Raw genomic sequence first — 12,094 nt, forward strand, 5'->3', positions numbered from 1 at the left:
TGCCTAAGCATTTGCAAAGTTATTTTAATACATCATTTTGCCTTGTGTTCAGCAGCTTTTGCTGAGAAACAGATTAAAGCCTTGTTCCAGCTGTAGATCCAATGCTCCCCAGAATCCACATATTACCCTAACAGTCACCACCCTTGTTCAACCCATCATGTCAATGCACTGAGGATAAGGGCAAAGAATCCATGTTTTCAAAGGATCAGATATCAGAAAAATTATTAACTGGATGTAGTTAATGGAAAACATGGAGCTTTTACCAAAACTTGTCTGAATTTTTCCAGTATGTTGAGTCGCGTTGCAATAAGCACTCTATAACAAATGATGAGAAGCACTCCTTGCTAAGACGATACTTATAGCCATAATACAAGCCAAACAGAGTGCGAACTCAAGGGGAACAGAGATGAAGTGACATGCAGCAGCTTTGTGGCAAAGTTCAAAATAGAGCCTAGCTCTCCTGAGTCTTAATCCAGTGCTTTAAACTAATAGACTCTTTAAGGTTCTGTTATTGCTTCAGGCCCCAAAGTTAATTCAGGCTAAAATCTGTTAGCTTATTCATTGTTAATGAGTTTATTATCCATGTAGCACACAGTGGCATATATTTCAGTATACCATAGATGGATGCTGCTTATCATTATCTTACACTTTGCCTTGTTAGACACAAGGTTCTTGAGTTATGGTGAACATTAGTGACAGACACGATACAGACACTATTCTCTCACTTCTGAAGAATATGTATAAGGTTTTTCATACATAATTTATCTTACTTCTGAGAGAGAATTATGATGTATGGTCACAAGTGAAAGAGACAACCAATCTTCAAAGGTTTGAATTTTATTTGTCCTAGTTTATTTTACAATAAAGTGTCATACTCTAAATATTTTGGTCCCGTCTTTGAGAAGGCGGATAATGGAGAATAAAGTGACTACAGTGTAAGAAACTTCAGTAAGTTTGGTTCAAGTATGTAAGAATGGTTGTTTTCATTATGAATTGGAATTGCTTTTGTACACAGTGAAATTATTGTCTAAATTGTCCTCCAAATGCAATTTGTTAGAGTGCAGGCTCCAAGAAATACTCCAAACTGTCAATAATACATGGGCAATGGAACTTAAAACCCATCTGAATTTTCTAATGTATATCATAGCAATATTCAGAACACACCTTCCAGTTTAGCATTGTTGAAGGAATCCATTGTTCTTGGCAAGGGCGGGGGGAAAGAGAGAAAGAGATAAAAATATAAAAGGCTATTTTTTTCCCCCCCCAACGTATGTGGTGGACTTAATCATCCATATTTAAAGAGGAATATATATTACTTGTCTGAGGCATATCATCAATATGTAATGAGGCCAGAGCAGAGATATAAAGTTTCAGTCAGGGAAGTAGAAGTCAGGGGACCATTCATCCACTGAACAGGCATTACCTGAAAATCAGGCCAGTGCAGCACCTAGGCCCAGACAGAATAATTTTCACCTGATCTGGCCCCAGAAAGCAGCCTATAGCTGTGACCAAACAGAAGTGCATGACTGCAGACCACTTTTTTAGGGCCTGGTTCCATGAAAATCTGAACCCTCATTGCAGGAGGGTTAAAATGAACATGCTGCAAAATGGAGTGCATTCTGTAACTTGTGTCTGTGGAGCTCCCATCCTGTTGCTGTTTTCAGAATGGACATTGGCTGAAACCCCACCCAGAAAACTCCCTCCATGCTTTTTCAGAATGGGAGGTAAGGAAAAGGAATCTCAGCTGGGGGCGGGGGGGGGGAGGGGTTGCTATGGAGACAGAGTTGCAGGCTTCCAGCAAGCAGCTGGAATCTCCAACTACTGGACCCAAAAGTTAACTTCTGTTGGGCCTGGGGGATAGTTGCAACTCATAGCACTTCCTGTAAAGCAATGCTAGTTGCAACATGGAGCTGCTCTTCTGTCTGTACCCACCTTTTTCACAGCTGGACTGAGTGAGGCAATTAAGGCTGCTGATACGCTGCACCCACAGCCCTTAAAAGCCAGGCCCAGGCCACAGAATCCTTATGGGGGGGGGGGGGGCATGAATGTAAATTGGGGGGGTGGGGGGCGAGAAATGAAATTTCTTATTTCTGATCCCATGTCTGCTTCCTTGCTAGTTCTTTGGTTTTAACTCCAGCTTCTGATAGAACTCCTGGAATCCCCCAATTCCAGTTTTATGCTCTGGATTCTTGTTTGCTCTCTGGCTCTGACTATTGGTTTCTGATTGGGTTAATCCCTCAGCTTACCCCGCTTCCTGCTGTGACTCTTCATTCTAGGCTATATTGCTTTCCATCTGGCTCACAGATCCAGTTCTGGTAGCAGATCATTCTGTGCCCTCAACTCTTGGGAAGTCCAGCTCTTGGGAACCAGACCTAAACCGCACCCATTCTTCAGCTGTTTAACCACTAGGCCAAACCACCCATGCTCCAGTCCCTAACAGTATTTCATTTCGTTTTTTGTTTTCTTTTTTTAAGAGATGCCTCAAGGTAGGGGAACATCCTCATTTCAAACAATGCAAAGGACTTTTATAGCATAAAAGAAATAAGCTGGAAGAGGCCTAGGTATAATATGAATGTTTTGTGCAAAGAATCTGGATAACAAATAGGGACAATTAAATTGCTCTGTCTTTCCTAAAGGACATTAAATTTACCAAATGATCCCATGATGACTTTCTGGAAAGCCTGGTTTAGTGAGTCTTTATTGCTGAATACTCCAGGAGATGGAAACTCCATGGCTTCTTCTGGTATTTTGTTTCACTAGTTGCCTACTCTTCTGGTTAAATTTCTGCTTCATTTGCTATTGAATTTGATTAAATGCCATAGGTTCTTGTTATGATTTCTTTGGCTAGAATAACCAGATATTAAAAGTTTCTTTTAGTTCTTTGAAAGTACTTTGGCATTGCCATCAAGTCATTTCTCAAGGAACTTTCAGATAGAGTGCAAGCTGCTCCAGCTCTGGCCCGTCTCTTACTAAAGACACTTCCCCTTCAGCCTTTATATTTTTGTGGTTGCAACTCTATTTGTTCCACTTAAATTCTATATAGGATTCTAGTATTGGTTTAATCAATTCTGCATACAGAAGCAAAATCACCTTGCTACTCCTTCTTACAGACAAGATCTACATTAGCCCCCTCTTTCACAGTATCAAAACTAGAATCTCACATTCAATTGTTTGTTTACTATCTTTTCAAAGTCACTTTTTTACAATATATGGTCCTCCATATATTTAGCCTAAATTACTAAACCCAACTTTGATTTTTTTTTTGTTCTGTATTAAAATGCCTTTTGTTTTAAATTGCCATATATATATATGATCCAGACTGCTCTCTCTTGCTGCCATATTATTTACATACTGTCAATCTATGTACAATCCACCAGTTATCAGCTTTTCCCCCCACCAATTTTCAATATATTATTTAACACTAGGCTTACACCTACTCAATGATTTATAGATCCAGTGTCAGACAGTAGTATGCCTCCTCTTGAGCAGGATTTGATCTTTTATAGGGTGAAACACAGCAGTAGTACATGCAGTTATCAAATCATGAGTCAAGTGCATGTATTTTATTACACAATTCATGCATACATGAGCACACGCATGACGGATCATCTGGCTCTTATTTCATACATCACCAGTACCAACCTTCCCCCCCCCCCCCCCACCAAAAAAAAACATTATAGAAAAATCACCAGTACCAACCTTCCCCCCCCCCCCGCAACTGATAAAAATATATATAGTAATAAAACTCTTGTGCTGGTGCACTTAAATGCAAGATAGGAGTAGCAGATTCTAGTTATACCTTTTCATTAGACTTTATGCCACCAAGACCATTTGTGGACCCTTTGCTGAAGAAAGATTTTAATAATGTTTCCAATGTCCCCAAATAATAAAATGGTCCTTTTAGCATGCCCTAGGCAAATTAAATATTGATTTATTTTAGGAAACCATTTGTTTTTAAATTGAAATTATAGTTTATTTGCTCAGAAGCTAGTAACATGATCATGAATATTTTTAAGACAATGCTTAGCCTAAACAAAACAGCTCATAATTATACTACTATATTCTTCAGAGTCCAAGACTCCCATGTAAAATCAGGGGTGAAACATATAATAAACCCAACTACATCTTATGTTACTGATAACGTATAGAGCTTATTTTAGCTATCCAAGATAATGCTGTGAATCACCCGTTTTTACCCCTGGACTATATTCAACTGTATATTAGTGATTTTCCCAAATCACTGGTGCTATTGTGATATTTCAAGTCAGCTTTAAGTTACAGGTTTCTGAGTATTATCTTAAGCCTTTACAGGACATCTTTTGTGAATTTTATCTGTTGGATTTCACAAAGCATATGTTTTCAGTCTAATGCACAATCTTGTTAGTGAAACTAATTTACAGAGCCGATTTCCTTACCCTAAGGCACTTAGATAGTGATCTAATGCCATAGAGGGCACCCATATAAACTTGTTTCTAATTTCTTCTTTCAAGCTTCTCTCTTCCCTGTGTGGATTATAGCTGCCTGTAGGTATAGTACCAAAACACTGAAAATGGGAATCGTCGTAATAACTTGAATTGCAAAGTACATACCAAATGTCCAGTTATATGGAGTTGGGGTGATGCTGTAGCTATGATGGTCCAGGAAAATGTGAAAGGCAAAGATTTTTGTGGATGATACTTTTTATTGGATTAACCACATAGTTGAGAGGGACAGAAGGGTGCTTCGTACCCAAAAGATTGTCTATATCCCTCCCAGCAATACAGGTGATGCAATAGAAAAAGATACCAGCCACAAATCTTTGCCTCTCAAAGTCACAGGCATTTAATTGGCCAAATAAAAAAAAAAACAAACAAACAAACAAAAAAAAAACGGCCACACCTGGAACCTACAACCTTATTTGCCACAGACCCTTTGTATCTTTTTACATAATTTCTCTTTGCATGGTGTTTTTTCAAGAATGTAACCACTGTGTGAATCGAGGCCTGACTATACACAGATGTAACCAGCCAACACACCTGATGTAACCAGCCAACATATGAATGTGAGGCTGTCCCTAAACTTTAGAACTGAGTTTGTATTTGAACCTTTGTGATCTTTGATGTGTGAAATCTAGACTTCAAGTTAAAACATACCTGGACAATTTTCTCACCATTGTCCCTCATCTTACTCTAGCCTGCTCCCTACCAAGCAATTATTCACAAACTTCAACAATCAAAATAAATGCTACTTCTGGAGTTATACTGTGTATTTTATAAGAAATACTCTTAATAACTGATAATGTCTTCTTGCTTTTAAAAATGAATAGATGTATTGTAATAGCAAAAAGGAATAGAAAGCAACAACATTTACATTTCCAGTCAAGCACAAGCCAAAGAAAGTAATCAATTTAGGTTAGTGCGGGTTGCTATAATAAGTGCCGGTACATTCTGTATATTATGAAAATCTCATTTAAGGAATTCTCTTATTCCTTAAGTGATTTGTCGTTGTACAAGGAATGCATCCATTTTAATGGATTTTCAGTTAATGGACAGCAAGGATTGAAGATGCAAAAATATGTTTTCATTATTTTCTGCTGACTCTTAAGTTATGCTTCAGTTTATTAACAACTGGTAAACCATTACAAACTGGTAGTCATTTCATTCTCAGATGAATACTTACTAGCGATGCTGTCTGTAGTTTTGGTGGCTTTCCAGTCAGTAGCTGCAGATTTCCCCCCTTGTTTCCCTTTCTGAAATAAAACAGTCTCTTACAAAAGTAACTCTTGTCAATGGAAATTTATGTAAAGGAAAATGAAAAAGCAGGAGCTGCATAAGGAGTTGTCTTTTTGGAAAATTATCATAAATAGCCATAGCAAGTGACAGTTCATTTCTTTCGTTGCCTTCCAACCCATTTCTTCTCCTTCTATTATTATGGCAGGGGGGGGGGAAAAAAAAAAAAAAAAAAAAAAAAAAAATCTCCCTTAAATACAGAAAAATGACCTTTTTTCCAGGAGCATATTTCTGCCAAGAAATACAATTTTACGTTAAATAAAACCATCCCCACAATCAATAACAAATTGTTTGAAATTGATATTTTTTTTTTTTTTTTTTTGGCCAAAAAAAAAAAAAAAAAAATATCAATCTCATTTCAAAAATCTGTCTCGACTTAAAATAAATGAATTCTGTTCTCAAAACACAAACAAAAATAAAATGCTTTTCATTGGGTGAGACAAAAACAATTTAGCCAACTGAATTACAGTCCTTAAAAAAAAAAAAAAAAAAAAAAAACCCAAACAAATACACCTCCCCCCCCAAAAAAAGAGGAAAAAATATTCCAGAATGACCCAAAACAAACCTTTTTTTTTTTAATCCGTCTAGAAATTATCTGCTCAGATCTCCTCATTTATCACCTTGCTAGTTTGACGTGGCCTTTCATTAGTGATGATAGATAATAGATTTCACGATCTTGTTATATAAGAAAGGTAGGCCACAAAAATTTTAGACTATTAAAGTCAGTTATTAAAACTAAAAAGGAGTGTCCTGATTAAGTTTAAATGATTTTCCTCAAGTATTAATTTCTTTTTAAATAATACTTAAGTAATATTTTATGTATTTATTTATAAATGTTAAAACAAGTTAGTTACAAATAGAAGTATATCTTGCAAAATAGAAACCCTCAGGCTTGGAAGCCATAATTCTAGTGTTTTCCCATTAGTGATATTTCTATCACATATCACAATGTAGGGCAAAGTTCTCATTTCTGTGGATGCAAGTCTGAAGTAGTAGATATTTAAAGAATACATCTGCCAAGATTGTAACTTCATTTATATAGGTGTAAATCTACTCATGTAGATTTAGTGGTAGACCCAAAATCAGAATGCAGCCCTTTATCAGAATCCATCATCACCACCTAAAAGCTTCTGCATTTCTACCACTATCTCATGGTCCAGGGGTAGGCAAATATTTGGGCCTGATGGCCACATGGGCATTTTCAGTGACTTGCTGCAAGCTGGGTCAGCATACCCCTCCCCACAACAACTCACCAAAACTTCCTCTGGGGCTTCAGGCAGCATTATTCAGGAACAAGAGGGGCAGGCAAGGTTGGGATCGTGGGGCTGGGTCACAGGGCAGCGACAGCTCTGGCTCAGGGCCTGCTCCCTGCACACTCCTGGGGAGGAGGGCTGTTTGGGTGGTACAGTCCATGCTTCCCCTGTGATGCTCTGCATGGACATGAGCCCTGCTTGCTTATGCCGGGGCAGCCCAGGTCATGATCCCACCAGCATCTGTGGCTGAGCCCAGCTGGCTACCATTCTGCTCCCTCTGCCTCCAGTAGTAGCTCCTGCCACACCATGCCAAGCAGCTTCTGGTGGGACTGTTCTCAGTACGACTGCAGCTGGCCAGAAGCTGAAGCTGCCCACCCACCCAGCCTCCCAGTGGTGTGGCATGGCAGGAGCAGGTTCTGGCAGTGCAGCTCAGTGCCAGCCAGGTGATACTCTGTGCTTTCTACCTCCAGCAGCAGCTTCTGAACCTGCTTCTGCCACACCTTGCTGCTTCCAGTGGGCAGGTGGGCCGGCAGCTTCAGCCAGGCAGCTCCTTCCCCAGTGTGATCCAGCTCAACTGGAAGGTGGATGGGAGCTGAAGCCAGAGCCCCATGCACTGGGGCAGAATCCTCCTGGCTGAAGCTGCCTGCCCCCTTGCCCAGAATGATGAGGTGTGGTGCAGCATGGCAGAGGCAAGATCAGGAGCAGGAGCTGCCACTGGAGGTGAGGAAGCAGAAGCACCCAGCTGCAGCCACTGCAGAAACAGCCCTGCTGGAAGCTACACATGCTGGCTGGGGCCTTGCCACAAGTGCTGGTGGGAGTTGCCCAGGTTCAGACCGTCCCAGCATGAGTGGGCTGGGCTTGGCCCGATGTGGAGCAGTGTGGGGGCAGCTGTGGGCTGGATCCAGTCACTTGGCTGGTCCCACCTGGTCTGCGAGCCATATTTTGCTCCCCCCTACCATAACCGCACCAGGGAATCTTATGTGTTGAACACAATCATAATCAAGATATCCTATAGGTCAAGACTTCATCTGTGTTTCTGTGACATGGACCAATATTCTGGAGAGAATAGTGTTTAGGTCATATTCATTTGTGACCACTATTAGATAAAATCTGAGTCAACACAAGGATGCTATGCTAGCAAATTTGCATTAATCTATTGTACCTTGTTGTTCTCAGACCCATAAACATGGCTAATTTATGGACTCCTTAAACATCTCAGAGTTTCTAATTTTATATGTACTAGAGGATGCAAATTTTAATGTCACTTTGTTTTGTTTGCTTTACAATGAACATTATGCATTCAAGTAACTTATTTTTCTAATGAGGTAATTATTGGAACTAGAACATTACAGCCAAATGTAGCCAAGCAAAGTGAATTAATCATCTTTGGCTGTATGCTTACTTAAATAATGGGATTATGGGAGACCATGCTCCCAGTGGATATCACAAGATATTAGAGATATTCAAAATACTAAAGAGAAAATAATATTTCTGCCCATTTGTTTTAATTGACCCTAAAAGTGATATGGTGTTTTATACATAGAGAAGACACTCAAATGTGTGCTTTTGCACATGTAAACACATGGTATGTTTCTCCATTGTAGCCTCATAGTTTACTATACCTAATGTGTCCTTAATTTTTTTATGGTGTCAGATATGAACTTCCAAATAAAAGAGAGACTTTCTGGTATTATTGCTGAATGTACAGATTCCATCTGCCCCATCTGGGCATTTGGAAAAATTGCAGCTTTCAATTAAATGCTGACCTATTTGTCGGACACAACATTCATTCATTGTACACACAACAGGATTTTTGAGCTAATGGCTAAATATAGATAGTCAAAAATCCCAAGGCTGATCTGATTTAATATTCACAGGTTTCTCTGAACTGCATGGCCTGAACCGATAATTAAGTGAACTGATGTGCACATTTGAATTTAGAAAGGCAGCTAAATACCAGCAGTCAGGGTATATCCAGAGCATATCTCCCAGCCTGCCATCCACTGCCAAGGGCAACCAAATGCAGCCAAGTTGGGCCCATCACTGGCTGGCTGCCCAGCATATGCTCCCCAATTCCTTGGTCTCTAGCATGGGAGGTGAGGGACAGGACAGACAGCCACTCCCACCTGGGGCCCAGATGATGCAGGGCTTCAGCCCATGTTGGGGGATCTCCATGCCTCAGCAGGGGTTACTTACCCCAGGAAGGGTCCCCCTAGCCATGCCAGAAGGTTACTTCCCCCCTCCTACCACACAACACTGGCTTAAACCCACCCCCACATCAGTCCTCATGGGGGACTCCCCATGCCCCATCAGGGGTTCCCAACCCCAGGCAGAGTCCACTGAGGCCTGCTACTAGTGCACAGAGGGAATTTCCCTCTCCCACCCCTCCATGAAGTCCAGTGATGACTTAGCTCTACCCCACAGGTGCAGTGGGGAATACTCCCTCCAGTCTGGAGTCCAGCTGGCACTCTGCATCAGCCCACATGGGGAGATTCCTGTACCTCAGCAGGATGATTTCCCATCCTGGGCTGTGTCCCCCAAGCCCTGCTGATGGTGTAGAGGGGGAATTCCCTCCTCCCACCCCCATGTGCCATCCCATGCTGGAATGACCCTGAGCTGGAGGGACTGTTCCCTCTGCATCTGCTGGGGTGGGTGGGGGAAGCCATTATCAGAAAATGTGGAGGAATGGGAGGGGGAAAGTTACTCTCTTGAACTGGCAGTAGGACTCAGTGGACCCTACCTGGGGCAGAGAACCCCCCACCGAAGCACGGGGAAACTGCCACCACTCACCCGAGGGCTTATGCAGTGTGTGTTGGAGGGACTCTTCCTCCCCCTGCATCTGCGGAAACATAGTTAAGCCAGTGCTGGACCATGCTGAGTGGTGGGAGGGGAAAATTATTTACCCTCTGGACTGGTGTAAGGGATTGGGGAACCCTGGTGCAGCAGGGTAACCCCCCCTGAAACTTGGGGATCTGGAACAGCCCAAGGCTGCAGAGACTGTTCCCACCTGCACAGTGACTGGCACAAGTCCAGGTGGGGGAAACCCTTATATACCAGGGATCAGAGCTGAAGGTGGGGGTGGGGCTCTGTTCCCATGACCCCCCCCCTCCCTGCCTCATCCCACCAGGCTGACAGGTGCAGGCAGGACCAGGGCTGCAGAAGAGAGCCTTTGCTGCCTCTGCAATGTGACAGCACAGGGGTGAGACCTGCCCTGCTTGTCTGGAGCAGACAGTGCTGGCCAAGGAACCCACTCTGCAATGGGGAGTTTGTAGGGGAGCTAAAAAGCATCCTGGGATGTTGGGGGACTGAGAGTTAGCTGGAGTAGGGAAGGGATCTAGGAAAGAAGTGAAATAGACTGATTTAACCCAAAATCATTTATGTTTGATACTACATTCATTCAGATCCATCTTAAACTGTTTTTTGGCTATTTTGAAACCAGTTGCTGTGCACTGAACTTCTATTCCATTACAGATTTAAACCAGTTTCCAGTCACTTAAACCAGTGTGTGTTTAATGTCTGTCCTTAGGCAGTTGGATATTAAACCAATGCCATAAGATTGGTAGGGACCACAGAGGTCACTCAAATCTAGTCCCCTGCTTTTACAGACATCATCATACAACTCCCTTTCAAAAAATTGAAACTCCATCTTAAGCTAGTCATGTTTTTTTGTTTTGTTTTGTTTTTGCCCCTACCCCCACAACCATGATTGAGAATCTGCCCCAGAACCACATTCTCTTGAATGTTAAAAACTTTCTTGCAATTTCTAAACTGAAATATCTTCTTGGATGGTGTTTATACTCATTTCTTCTTTTCCCCATTGTTCTCAATTAGTTTAAATATTTCCTTTTCTGCCCCATAGTTTATGCTCAATATATTAACAGACAGCAAAGATATCTCCTCTCAGTTTTCATTTTGCTAGGTTAATGAAGCCAAGATCTTTTAGGTTCTTGGCATGAGTAACTTCCATTCCCCAGGTATCCCGAATGCCCTTCCCTATGTGTGTTCCAATCTGAATCCTGCTTGGACATGAATTGTCTGAAATGTATAAAATACTTTAAATGACATTTCACTACCACCTTACATTTCTCCTATAAATAATTTGCCATCCAGTTTACAGATTAATTTACAGATGTTTAGTAGTTCCAAAGGCATCATCGTTGCATCTTTGAATTTTCATCCCACTTCTATTACTCCATGAATTAGGGTCCTCCAGTTATTCTAATGGGATATTCCAATTTACCTGTCTGTGGATACCTCCATCATTGGTCAACAGCAAATGTAATGGACCCACAGTCACTTTTGTGACAATATTTCAGAGAGTCTAAAGAAGAGTCATGCACACGATCAGAGGTCAGGAAAACAGACCTTACGACAACAGGCTGAGAGCTATGGGACTCTTCAGCCTGGAAAAGTGAAGGCTCAGGGGCAATTTGATGGCCAGCTAAAGTTTATAAAGGGGTGTCCACCAGGATCTGGGGGAACATTTGTTTAACAGAGCACCCCAAGGGACGACAAGGTCTAACAGTTATAAACTCCTGCAACCATTTCAGGCTGGACATAAGGAAGAATTTCTTTACTGTCCGAGCCCCCAAGGTCTGGAATAGCCTGCTATTGGAGGTGGTTCAAGCACCTACTTTGAACGCCTTCAAGAGAAAAAATGGATGCTTATCTTGCTGGGATCCTATGACCCTAGCCGACTTCCTGCCCCAGGGGCAGAGGGTTGGACTCAATCTTCCGAGGTCCCTTCCAGCCCTAATGTCTATGAAATCATAAATTCATACCCAGAAGTGTCCTGAGGGTTTAAAAAAAAACAAACACAAAAACAAAAAAACCCCCAAAAACTGCAGTGATACCAACTCCCAGCCCTAAGACTTCATACCTAGAGGCACAGTCAGTGTAGGCCAGAGTCACTCCCTCTGCAGCCTGCTCAGGAGCTTCTTCCCCGTCAGATGCCAGGATAAGACTCCCTGCCCCAACTCAGGCCCTGGGCTTTTATATCCTCCCTAAACCTGGCCCTTTGCTGGTGAAATGATTGTGCTAATTGCCACCTGAGCCCTCACTGCAGCCTCTTTC

The 12,094-nt window shown here is 41.8% G+C and overlaps 1 long non-coding RNA gene across 1 annotated transcript in view; it reads right to left on the bottom strand.

Moving 5' to 3' along the window:
* Positions 1-5,658: 5,658 nt before the first annotated feature.
* Positions 5,659-12,094, bottom strand: part of LOC102382912 — a 13,045-nt gene continuing 6,609 nt past the window's right edge. The window contains exon 2 of the long non-coding RNA XR_325025.1: positions 5,659-5,728. This is a non-coding gene — a long non-coding RNA (uncharacterized LOC102382912). The remainder of the gene's footprint in view (positions 5,729-12,094) is intronic.

This window comes from Alligator sinensis, unplaced genomic scaffold (genome assembly GCF_000455745.1).
Source record: "Alligator sinensis unplaced genomic scaffold, ASM45574v1 scaffold339_1, whole genome shotgun sequence".
Taxonomy (NCBI): Eukaryota; Metazoa; Chordata; order Crocodylia; family Alligatoridae; genus Alligator; species Alligator sinensis.